The following is a 14,001-nucleotide window of genomic DNA, read 5'->3' on the forward strand; positions in this document are numbered from 1 at the left end:
CTAGGCCACAAGACAAGCCACGGTTTGTACTTAGAAGTCACGCTAGTCTTTTCTAGGGGGCAGGGATGTAGCACTGAACTCACTTCAGAACCTACTATAGGTGTGTGAGCACCACATGGCTTCCACAAGGCATTTACAAATGTCCCTGTTAACAAGTGGGTGAGTCCATTGTGGAGAGAGTCAAGATGCTTCTGTCGTTGGCATAGAAGGGATCCGATGAACTCCATGATCTAAAGTAACGATAAAAGAAAAATTTGGCTGACTGGGAACTTACAATCTAGAGATGAGGAGAAAAGTCTATGAAAGCAAGAAATAAAAGTGTTATGAGATTAGGCAAGTGTAACTCTTTAAAAGACTAATCTATTAAGTTCATGGAGGCACCTGCGATTCATTCAAACCTTTGGAAATATACTGCAATTAATCATGCCCAACTATGTCATTAATAATTCTATGTTTACTCATGGCTACAGATATTTTCATCACTATGACGTAAAATGACCAGTTTTACAACTGAAGTTTTTTTATATTGTGCCTCAAAGGAAATCTGAATGTTGCATGTCTAAGTTGAGGCACTGTGAATGCTACAATCGGATTTAGCCTGAGGTCATTCTAGTAAAGCCTTGTGGTACGCACAGCTAACCGTGGTCACCCCGTATACTGGTGTTCTCATGTTAAACCTCCACGCTGCCTAAAGTTGTGGGTAGGCACAACTTCACCTAGTGCCAGGAATCTATTTCATCCCTTACTGTTAAAGTTAAAATTTAAGGCATCAGAAAAACCACCTAACATGTCCCAGCTTTTGATTCAGTTGGGATCTCACAGTGTCCTTCTCTTAAGGACAAATTACTACGTAGGAAGAAATACTGTTCTTTGTTAACGCTATTACAGGACTGAAGTTGAAAAATAGAAGGTTGCAAGGCAGGACATCAAAATGTAACAAACTTATCCTCCAAATCTGCCTCTTGTCAGAAATCTGCTGTTTCTTTAGAACTTTCCCATGCGGTGCCTTGACATGAGTACCACTAATGGGAGATCTGAGCAATTCAGTAATGAATCCTACTGTACAAGAAGAGTATGTGACCCAGCACTCAATATTTTAGTGACAAGTTGACAGACAATTTAATGGAACAGACAGACAAAAATGCGTTTTATCATACCACACCACACGTTTTATATTCTAACTGGTGAATGAAGCTATAGCAAATACTTCTCAAATACATTTTACAAGCAGTAAATTAAGTACAAAGGACTGTATTCCTGTGGCCCGCTACTCCAAGCATTTGTACAACTTTGATTCATCAAAGTTTTTATCAAAATTTGACACCATGTTTGATTTCATGTTCAGTTATCGTATCTGACAGAATATCATATTTGACAGAATATCAGGAGCTCGGAATACAACGCAAACTAGCTACCGCGACGTTATTTAAAATAGCGCTCTTCATTCTACTCAGACAATGTATTTATCAGCATCACTTCATTCAACAAAAATAATTTGCAGCTACCTCCTGGTTGAATAAGCAGCTGTTTTATCCATCCTGTTTGGGACTGTACAACCTTCTGAAGATATCAGCTTTAGGTAAAAATCAAAACAGCTCAAGGTCGTGAACAAAGGCTGAACAGTTTTCCAAGCATTTTAAAATCACCAAATACATTTCTTAACTGTACCTTCAGGATTTCACAACTTGTAACTGCCTCATGTGATTTAAGTAATTAGTACATTAAAAAATAAGGAAAGACTTCCACATATTACCAGGAAAGTGCAGGGGAAAACATAGTCTTAGTGCCTTGACTTTTAGACTAGTTTAAATGTCAATGCTGAGTGGAAGGAGCTGAAGCCACTGAAGAAAACAAGGCTGAAGTTTCAAAAAAGTCTTTCCTAGTTGTACTGTACATAAATTTAAGTGAAACTAGAAGATGGTTCAGAGTAATTTCAACCAGAGGCAGAAGCAAAAACTACAGAACTTCAAGCCCTTAGTGTAGCACCAAGATAGTTTTGCATATTCATTAAACATAATACTAACTTAGGTGTTCTAACAACTCAAAATTATTCAGCTACATGGAACTTCATCTGAGAGTAACATGAGGTAAGCAGACAAGGAACCTGAGAAAAAGCGGTTTTCAAAAGTGTTTAATATTCTGTCAAATATGAGTTATCTTCAATAAATATTTGTAAGTTCTTAAAGAAAGAAAAATTGAGTGGAAGAAAGAGGAAATTGTAAAAATGCAAATGCATTGTAGAAAATAAAACACAGAATACCTACCTTGTAAGACGTGTACGTTACTAAAGGCAAATGTTAAACTAAAAATCTGCCCTAATTAGATAACAATAAATGAAAAAAATTTGCATGAGAAATCCCTCATTTGGAAAGCACAGTTTTACAGAGAAGTAGGAAAAAAACCCAAAAAACTTAGAGCAACTGCTACCAAAATGTTGATTTTTAGACCAATTAAATGTTCACCTTGTAGATTAAAAATTCTATTAAATTGTTTATTTTATACATCATGCCCACTTTCTATACAACAAGAGTTTGAATTAAAAATGTACTTAATCGTAACAGCTCATTTTTCATATGGAACGAAACATTTTGCATAATCATACCCTAGATCTGTAGAAACATTGAATAGGTCTCATAAGCAAGCCAGAAGGGAGAAACTGAAACCACAGACACTGTGTTCAACACAAGAGTCCGAAAAACAGAGATGTACTACATACCAAGTCAACACCTAAAGGCAGAATCGGAACTGACAACGCTCGTCAGTGAAAATTACCCACACAAGATTTTATAGTGAATGAATGATATCACAACCTTTAACCAAAAGAGACAAGTTGTTCAAATACAAAATGAGTTTCCTTGAAAACGTGTGAAGTGCAACTTTTTCAGGTTTGCCTTTTGACCAATGAAGGACCATGATATCATTCAGGGACTGAGAGATTACAATGTACAAAAGACTATTTTTATTTCTACCCCCAAATATTTCCATGTTTGTCAGCTATCCCTCTTTATTTGGAAACGGGGAAATGGCACATTAGCAGATTTAGTGGAAGCATCTCACAGTTAGACTGACTGCAAGAGCAGTATTGCTCCTTAGACATATTCGATTACTCTAACGTGCTTTTATCCCATTGAGGTTTGTTTCACATGTGGCTCGTGAAGCAAAAAAGATTTATTTAGCACATACTTTGGAATGGCACACATGATTTGGACAATATACCTTCTAGAGAACAAAAAAAAGCGTTTAAAATTCTTAGAACCTGAAGGCTGTGTTCTGTCAATTACTCTGATTTTAGAAATAGATTATAAAAGTTATACTACAAAAATATTTCATCTTCATATCAATCAATGGCTGAAAGATTTAAAGACTCTCCTAACAATGAAGTTGTATTTAAAGAGGGGAATGTGAGCCTTTTGTATATCTTCAGGAGTAATGCAAGCTCCAAGGTAAATATTTGGAGGTTGTACATCAAAAACCAAAGGGAAAAGTCTTTTGACTTTACAAACAACTCCTGATTCGTGAAGGCAAAAAAAAAAAAATCATAAAAAGGGAGAACAAAAACAGCAGCAAGCTTGATTTTCTAAAGAGAACGTACAAATCAAGAGAAATTACGACTGACACAAGTACTTACTTTAAGTAAGCCAAACTAAACGTTTTAACAGAAATCTTTTGAAAACTGTTTTTCCCCCTCCCCATCCCAAAAGAAAGCACTCAAAAAGAAACAAGAAACTACCTTTTAGGATGAAAAAAGTACAATAAAGAGTTGAATTTCCTACTTAAATAAGCAAAACCTGCAGCTGGTTTGCTAGACATCTATTGCTGCAGGCTCATCAGGTTCCAGTTTATAGGAGAATCGTCTGCAGCAAAGGCTATTGAGAGAAATGCCACACCTGTTGACCCGGGTTGGACTACATCTTCCCATTAGTCGTTCCAGCATTCTTCTAACAGATGTGCATGCTGTCTCCCCATCTGAGAAGCAGCACATGGAGTCCAAGCAGCTGATACCTGAACCTGCCTCAGTAAGCTGGAAAGGGGAAAAAACAAAGCATAAAATGAAAAAAAAAAATCAGTACTCTCAGATTCTAACAATGAAGATGGTATCAAAAAACTTAGGAAAAGCAGGTTTTCTTAAAGTTAGAGTGTTGAGTATTTTTCAATTTTTTTATTTTAACATTTTTTGATATAGAACTACGATTAATAACATTACCATTTCCCTTCCTAAGGCCTATACACACTAAAATTTGATCTTCCCATGGTTTGCACACAGCCTTGGTAAGCGGATGAAAATCGTTTAGCACCATCTCTGCTTAATGTTGGAAATAAACTGGTTAGCAATTCTCCGTGTTACACCTATAATGAATCTCTGGAGCAGAGCATCATGCAGTTTAAGCTGTGATGCTTTGATTAAGCTCAGCAGAGGTATAACAATTTATACGAGCTGCAGGTCTGCCCTATTTTAAGGGAAATCTATCAAAAGAAAGCTTCAGACCAGGGCTGCAGAATGCAATGCAGCAACCCAATTATAAGTGGTTATTATTTTTCCTCAAGAAGCACAGAATGCAACTTCCTGTAAGAATTTACATTATATCTCTACCATAGATACCCTTGCCTTGGTAAGGAACAAAAGCACATTCCTGATTTTGTGAATATCTTTTCTCTAAATGCAAGCAAGGTTGATGTTAGAAAGGTTCAGTCATGTTCATGCCAGCATGAAGAATAATTCAACATTAGCATAATAAACTGTCTACTGTTCATTCTTAGTAGGTGAGAAAAAGACCCAAACAAAATGAAAAAATAACACAGAGATGTATGGGTTTAAGTTAAGTGCCATCTATCAGTGTGCTCCTCCATATTATTTTTGCGCACTAGTTAACAGCAGCATAACTAAAATCTAACTGAAATCTAATACTGCTGGAAAGAGAATACCCAAAACTGACTTCAATATCCTTTCCACAAGGCAATAAAAATGTGGAGTGTTGGGGATGCTTTTTAATTTAATTTGAAATACTGCATGAGAGCATCCTGTCAAACAAATGCTGAACACAGGCTAAATTTAAACATCCGTTATCCTCATTTCTCTCTCAGACACCAGTGAATGAGGAAATCTGGGAGGAGGCATCTTAGTCTATGATAAGACACAGCTTACTTAAGAGCTTCCCCCAACTTTTCACTGTGTGGTTAAAGGTTGCTGACTATTGTCTAAAGACTTTGGTTCCCAACCCCAATTTCTTTCATGCCACCCACACTTGCCCAACACTGCAAGGAAAGCAAAGAACCTCAGTTTCCTATGGGAATGGTTTACTATGTGCAGACACATTGCTTCCTAATCCCCCAAAACAGGCAACTGGACAGATTACAGCTTCATAACAGAACAATTCCTATAGTATAAAGAAGAGACAGCTAACAGAAGCGAGGCATCTGGAAATCCAAGAGAAAAATCTCAACTGGTAGGACAAGGAGGGAGCACAACACAGGCAGAACTGGTGTTTCCATGCATTTTTTCCTACGTCTGCCCCTTCCTCAGCTCTGTTCCACATTTCCCATGGTCCCTCTGGATCTTCCCATCACACCGCGCAATGTGACGCTTACAGGACTGTCAGTTAACAATTGCATGAACTTACAGAAAGCATTACAAACTGAAACCCTTGATTTAGTTGCTGCTCCTTGGAGGCCACGCATGAGTGAAGGCAGAACACAAACACACACTTCTGACTAAGTCACACTCATTTGGGAGGTCTTCTGGACACAAAATGAACATCTACTGTGATAATGAACTTCCGTAAATACCTGAGAGGCAGAAGCTTTGCAACTGAGAGGTCTAAAAGGGGTTTTGGGTAAAACCAAACCACTCCTTAGAGTCTAACACGAGGTGTTAGTCCCCTGAACACCCTTAACTGATGATCATCACATCTGGTCACAGAAGATACCACACTTAGGAACAGCAGAATTTGCAGCATTGCAGTACTAGCAGATACGACCTTCACAGCAACTTCACACTGCACTCACAGTGTATCAGACAAGAAATTACACAGAGCAGAAGGAATTCCTATTAAGAGGTCAGAAAGCAAGCTCCCTGCTTCATATGCAGTGATCTCCACAGCTGTGTTCACAGCAATACAGAGCAAACTCTCACATTCCTACAGTTAGGATTTCAAAAAGACTATTTAGCCCATCCATTATCCTGTAGCAGACCAAGGTACAGTTACTGCAAAGGGTCATATTACAGGTGTTGCATGTAGGATCACATCGACCAGACTTTTCCCCAGGCCCCTCCCCGCCCCGCATCTGGTGACCTGAGCACTAGCAGCCCTACATACTATTCAAAGACTGGCAGAAAGAGAAACCAGGAGTAACCCAAACTAGCTTCCACAGAGTGAACCCTCAGCTCTGCATTTGGGGAGGCTGATGTCTCCTCTTCACTACCATCTCCTTCTTGTTCTTCGCAAGTTAAGATACTCACAAAAAACTAGGATCAGGCTTGAACCATGATTTATGGAAACATTAATATTATCCTTTTTTTAAAAACAGCAAATATGACCTTACATAAGCCTGGAAACAACATTTCTGTGTTATCAAAGTCACAGTTAAGAGTAAAGTAATATTGGGAGATCGTTGACAACATAAAAATAAATTGAATTTTATGTGTAGATACAGTTTATCACTGCCTGGTGAACATGGATATTTGTATTTACATCCACTACATGGAAGGAAGATACTTATATTATGCTACAGAATCCCTTTTCTCAGTTTTCTCTCTGTGGCAGACAATTATGATCACAGTTTTATACCAAAGTAAAACCTGGCATGGTAAGGCAGTAGAGCATAATGGTCCTTCTCTGAAGACCTGAAACAAATGCTCAGGAAATGGAAGGCAGGAGAGACAATGCTTTAAAAAAAATTAGTAAGTATTGAGCAACATCTGGCACTATTCATATTTGGGCTGCAAATAAAGTAAAGTATTTTCATAAGGTAAGTTCCAGGATCACAATAAACATGATAATGGCCCATTTAATGTAATAAATGAAAAAGCAACTGAAGTGCAGAACTAAAGAGTGATTCAGCTTGATAAGGAAAAATCAAACCCACATACTATGATGCAAATTTTCTTGTAGTTATCAAAAATATGGGAATTTTGGAGATGGCTCTATGACTGTCTATATATGATATATAGATATTATATGATATAATACACACACATTAGGGTAGAGTGGGAGTACTACCTAGTGAACGTAAGAACTGTCGGGTAGGCTAGATGGATCTAGCAGTTGCCTATTGTCCTCCCCTCTGTGCCTGCTTTCAGCAAAGTCACATGCTGAGCTGACTGAACCCTTATCTTCTTCCATCTAGAAGGACAGAAAAGCAACAAATCTTATAAAGCACCATGCTTGCATTGCTTTAAAACAGTAATCATTTCTATATGAACTTGCATTTTACAGATCTCTTCTTGAGGGAACAAGGCATATTTACAAGGTAAAGAGGCAGTTTTTTCAAGTTAATCGGTGGATCAAACACAGTTTATCAGTGCACAAATATTAGAAGTGTTCGATCTTCTTGTGCACCACAGACTACAAAAGGGGAACACCCAACAAATTTGAAATCGATTTCAAATTTTCAGATTTTGGAGTTTTCTTTGTTTTCCCCCTTCTAATAGAAAGGACCATTTCAGTTTGTCTTATTAGAGGGTATTCTATAAGCCACAAGACAAAAAGACATTTCAACTATACATGTAATCACGTTGAAATATACAGTTGGGACTTTGTTGAACAGGAAATGTATTTAACCCTATATACCAAGTTAAGAGCACTGCAGCGTATTTTCTGGAGCCCAGGTCCTAGCTGCCAACATGTCTGATGTCCACATGGACATTTCAGAAAATAAGATAGTTATTACTATTCCACAATTAAGTTAAAACTTGCTCCCTACTGTAAACCTCACTTTAACCCTTAATATACTGTATACCAAAACTCCAAAGAACTAGATTTAAAATTTTAAAAGAAAATATAAGAATGTTGACATCTAACAACTTCACTGGCACTTATGTTTTCAAGGTTTTTCTACTCTTCATCTCTTTGAATCAAGTAAACCTGCAAGTGACAAATTACTTCGTTATTTCAAAGTCATTAGCCAAAAGTATCATTAGGTAAGTAAACACATGCACTTTTGTGACTGAAGATAAATACAAAATAGTCTATTCTCATTCCCTCTTCCTGTGATAGATTCTGTGGATTAGCTAACAGATCAGCACCACACTATGCTAACACAATATACAAACCTGTGAAGGAAGACATTACCCTTGTTCAAAAAGTTTAGCATATTAAGATGTTCTGGTATACTTCACTAGTGCGAATGCATGCATGCACTTTATTGAATAGTCAGCTTGGAAATATATATAATGTTCCTTACAGAAAACATAGCTGTAAAAGGAACAGAAACCTGTCTGTTCTCAACTTCTACACAGCTGGGCTGGATCAGGTATGAAAGCTATTAGGAGGGGAATCCTATGAAACAGTAACTAGAAGAAAAAATAAAGACAAGTAATGAAGGCTGTGAAGCCAGGGCCAGGAGTCTGGAGCTCTGGTGACAGCAGATCTGTACAGAGATGAAGGGAGAACAGGGCAACAACAGACTCATGGGCCTGTAGATGGGGAAAGAACAGGGTCTTGGCTGTGCTAAGGCAAATGCTACAGTTTGGGAATCCCAGATACAATGTTATGCACTGACAGCCTTCCCTGTAAATAAAAACCTTTTGCGTTCTACATTTCCTTAGGACTGTGTACAGTCAGAACACACTGTCCAAAAGGTAAAAACTCTATAAACATAGTTAATCCCATCAGTAAGTAGAATTAAAACATCTGTCCAAGCAACACTTCTCACATGTGGCTTAAGAATTCTGACAGTTCTTATAAAGCACAGACACATGTATACATACATACACACACAAAACTATTTACAAAGAAAAACCTGAAATGAGATACAACGGGGCCCAGTTAGTACCCTAAGATATATATTTCACATGTTCCAAGAACAGCAGAGACAGCTACAGAGGAGAGAAATAGCACTCGGTCAGTCTCCGGCTAAGCATGAAGCCGGCACCCGACCTGTGCTGCCTCATTTCCTCTTCAACCCAAGGTACTGAAGTGACAGCAAAGTTCAGAGGCAAGAGTTCAGAGGTACACACGGGACTGCATTTCTGACTTACAGGAATCACATGGACACTTAAAAGACCCCCCTAAAAGCTCTTAACTGTACCTCACAAATGTACTTAATATAAGCTTGAGCATTTTTTGCACACTGTGAAGCCCATAGACACAAAAATCGATTATAACATCATACTTTTCTTTTAATTTGCATTCATAAAGGTATTCTCCTTTTGCGTATCAACAGAACAGTAAGCACATTTGCAGAACCAGGCATAACTCAGTTTAACCTGGTGCTATATTCCTTCTGAGGTTTTTAACACATATTTAACAAATAGCAAAAAACCACCAAAGTCTGTTCATCAATCTACACGCATTCTGCGGTCACAAAGGACGTAGTTTTACTGGGTGGGCATCTACAAACGAGGTGTGACAGAATTAGCTGCTTATGGCTACGTTCATCGAGCAGCTGTTTTGTTTCATGTTCCTACAGTGTTCCTGGCTTTCTGTGCTCTACTCCTTTGGGAAAACAGCTGCCCTGGACACCACAGAAACTAGCCCATGGTCTTCACTCCAAATTGGTTTTTATTTAGTATAGTGAAGTGACTAGTTGCCATCTATTAACTGATTTTCCTTTTTACTGTTTTAGGTAAGGATCCACAGGATAGCTTCCAAACTTCATCTGAAGGCTACAAAGAACTAGAGAAACCTGAATCCTTGTTTCTTTCTTGTTGCACTTTGCAACTTCAACTACATAGTATAAGGCACTCAGTGCTTGTATTTCAGGTACCTTACTATTCAGATACTGAAGTGTAAAAATTCTGACATACAAGAGAATTAGATTTGCATAATCATTTGTCACTCCTGGACAAAACAAATTTCCCATTTTTCCCAGCCCCTTCCCTAAGTGTGGTATGAAGAAAATGCCCTCAAGTTAGGAAGCATTCTCCTCTTTCAATATTTTAATTACTGCAGTGCTGCATTCCTAGACAGCTTTATTTTTCTTTCACCATCCAGTTGCATAATCCTTAAAACATGCTTTGTTTTGGAAAGTTTGACAGAATCTTTTGTTATAAAACCTTTGGTGTAGATATGATGCACCATGGAATTCAATTTAATAACTCAGTGAGAAAATAGAGGTTTACTGGAAATAGATTTATCCAAAGTTTGGGGTTTTTTTTAACCTTTTTAAAAAGGTAACTTCTATGACACTGATAAATCAAGCATTTTAAAAGCTAACTTGTAAATGCTTTTGCACAGGCATCTCCCCAATATGTTGCTAAATTTACTCAAATTGAAGAGGTATACTGCAGTTTGCCTGTTTTAAAGCTATTAAGTGCTGAATTTAAAACAAAACGAAAGACACCACCACCACCTCCCTGAGGCGCTTGGAAGCGTAAGCTGGCATGTCAGAGTGTGACAACTTATAGCTAAACAGAAGAGCCATTTCAAGTGTTGCCTTGCAAAGGTATAGCACACTCCCTGAGGAAACACAAAGCTTTTCTCTTTTTTGTTTTCCCCTCTTTAGAAGGGCTTGTGTCATCTGTTTCAGTTAAACACTAAAAATTCTCTGCTAATCGTTTACAGTGTCAGCTTCCTGTCTCCCACTTCCCCTCAGTTAAACAAATGGCAACTAAGTCCCAATAATATAGGTTGGCTGGCTCTCCTAGCACCTATTTGCATATTTTTAAACACCACAGTCACCTTAAAAAACGTTTAAAAGGAATCAGTTCTTTGCATTAATTCTTTCTACAGAATTTAGAAGTAGATACGGGTGGGATAAAAATCAAACAGGTTGAGACATTATTGATGCATATGAATGCTTTAGTCTTAGAAATGAAAATTAGCATTTGATAGCATTTCATGTACTGAACTCAATACATTTGAAGAACTTCAAAATCATACTAGTTCACCTACACAGACATAGGTACTCTTTGATCTTTTTTTGAAAAATTTTCTCAGACTTTGTAGCCAAATGCCTTTAGGAATATGTATCCATACACATTGAAAACAAACAACACTCACTTTATAGATGCACAAAACAAACACAAAAAGCCTTAGCCACACAAGTGTATATACGCACCCAAACTTAAAACATTTTCTGCCCTTTCAAAAAAAGTGAAAGCAAATTAAAATGGGAAAAAAACTCACAAGAAATTGCTGCCTGAAATATATGGACTTTCCTGTCACAGCCTTATGAAGCTGACACTATCCAAACATGCAAAAAGCACTGTTAATTTTGATTATAAAGAAATTAAAAGCATTATAACCATGCTAGAAACTGTGATTATTTTAAAATGGATGCAAGAAGAGCTACATCTGTATTCTGAAAGTTGAGCATCATGCTAGGGATGTTTTTTCCTAAAAAAAGCACGTCCAACACATGCTACTTAGGAGAAGCATTTGGCTCAAAAACACAGAGCAAAGCCAATAAATAACCAAACTGAATGTATCTGCACTACAGGTATTGCCCTCTCAACCCACTAATATTCATGCCTCTTCCCATCTCTCTCAGCACTGGTTAGTCCATCTTCAGCATGCATAAGAGTTGATGAGGAACTGCCCCTCCTACTCTACCTAATTTTGCTCAGCTGATTCCTTGCCCTGGACAATGGCTGCAGTGCGATGAACTCGTCACTTAAAGCAACTCTGTTGGAGTACATCTACAATTGGACAGAGAAGGGATGGAACATACATGTCAGTAAGTAGCAGCAGTAATTTTCTGAGAGAAAGACACAGGACAAGACATTGTTATTTAAGTGGAATACACATCATATATAGAACACAAGCCTGGTACCTTCAGGACAGCTCCTGGGATCATCACAGCCAGTTATTGTTTGGTTGGACCTTTCTTAAGTGTACCTTAGCTTTCATACTGAGAAAAAAGGCCCATACGCTTTTACATCTGTACTTTACCAGACTTCTTTATTCAGTATTACCTTCTGTCCTCAATAGTGCTGTGATTTGTATTTACCTTAAGATTCATATTTTGATTCAGATTTACTTTACTGTCCACTTCCTCCTAAATGATTCTGTAACAGACCTATAGTCAGAAATCACCCAGAAGCTACTTCAGGGCAACAGGTCAAAGTCAAACATTCTAAGATGGATCTTCTCTTAAGGCCAGTAAAAAAACACTCGGGACACAGGAAAAAAACAAATTACCCACATGCACCCTAAGTGCATCGAGGAAGGTAGAGTTAACCAAACTCAGCCCTCTATAAAAGTCAATTCATGCTTGCTTGTCAAAATTTTAATATACTGACCTCCCAAAATGGGACATTTTTTTTTTTTAAAGTTGTTGTGACACAGAACAATACCTACATTTAGAAGTTCATCTTTTACCTGAATTTCTCCAGTGTTTCTCACTCATACCAGTTAAATTTCTTTGTTCGCATGAATAAATTAGCTACATGTAACATCTAACTGATGAGAGACAGATTGACTGTTGATGCTATGACCCTATATTAAATCAAAGATATAAAATCAAGTTCCTTATCTACTCAGTAGAGTATGGCAGATGGCTACAGATGCAGTGAATTCAGAGCACTAAGTTGGGCAACTTGCACAACTAATATGCTCTTAGTTTCTGAAAGATTAAAACAATAAGGACAAGCATTTTCAGCTGAGAAACCTGTGTTCCTGGGAATATTTTAGAATTTAAATGATGAGAGACAGAAACAAATAACTGTGATTAAAAAAATAGTGACTAGATCATGTCAAATTTGTCTTGCCCTGATAAAACTTAGTAACTGTAAACTAAGCTTTTTCTTTCCCTCAATATGCAAATATACTTCATCCTACAATTAAAAATTAAAATTTGAAAATATTCAGTTATACAGAGGGTGCACCTACACTCTGAAAAATGCATTTAAAAGGGCAATAGACAAAGTTCCATATTCACTCTTTAAATGACTTCCACAAAAAATTCCTTAGCTTTTAGGACAAAGACATTCTCCCAATTCATTCTATCAGAAAGTCAGAGTCCTCTCCTCTGGTTTGAAACGGAAAGAAAAATATTTACTAGAAAGTTTAAACAAATCTAATGAGGTACAATCACGAAAGAAGCATTCTGTCACTTTTTGGCAACGAATGTGCTAAGCTGATCATCTGTTCATCTTCACTTATGTCTGCTACTCCCCCACTACAAGAATAGCTGATGAAATTCAGTCGGGCTGATTGTGCCTTTACAAGTAAGAGTGGGAAAATCTCAGATTATACCTCAACAAAAGCAACAAACAGGTGCCTTCTTTTCACAAATACATTTTTAACTATGATTTTCCTGTCAGACACACACAGAGAAACTACTAAATGGCTGCTGAAGCGTTTCTGGTCAAATTAGATTTTAGTTACCCCAACTTTGGAGTATCAGGAATGAAGTGTTTTCAGAAAAAGTACTGTGGTAAACATAGACCATAATGATGACACTGTCAAATGGCAAAGTAGAATGTGAATAAGAGGGGGGAAAAAAAAAAAAGATGACTAGTAGAGATGCACAATGCAAAGTCCTCATGGCTATAAATCAAGCTGTAGCCACAGGAAATGAGTTAGACATTTATCAAGATTCTTTCTTAAAAATAAGAAGTCCAACTGTGTCCTTGATGACACAACTGCAATGTGAGCAAACTGAACCCGGAAATTCTTTGAATTGATTCAGAAAGCAAAAGAATGCAACAAGAATATGGATAAGGCTAGAGAAAAAAGATGTGGGCTTTTTGGTTTTTAATTCAAGCACTTTAGGAACATGAGAAACCTCAACCACCATACAAATACACTGCCAAATAGAAACTGCTGATGTACAGGAAGGAAGGAAAGGGAAGCGTTCGATAAATACTGCCACTAGTTTTTGAAGGAAAAAGATAAATAA

The sequence above is a fragment of the Phaethon aethereus genome, assembly GCF_964289735.1.
Source record: "Phaethon aethereus genome assembly, chromosome: 9".
Lineage (NCBI taxonomy): Eukaryota > Metazoa > Chordata > Aves > Phaethontiformes > Phaethontidae > Phaethon > Phaethon aethereus.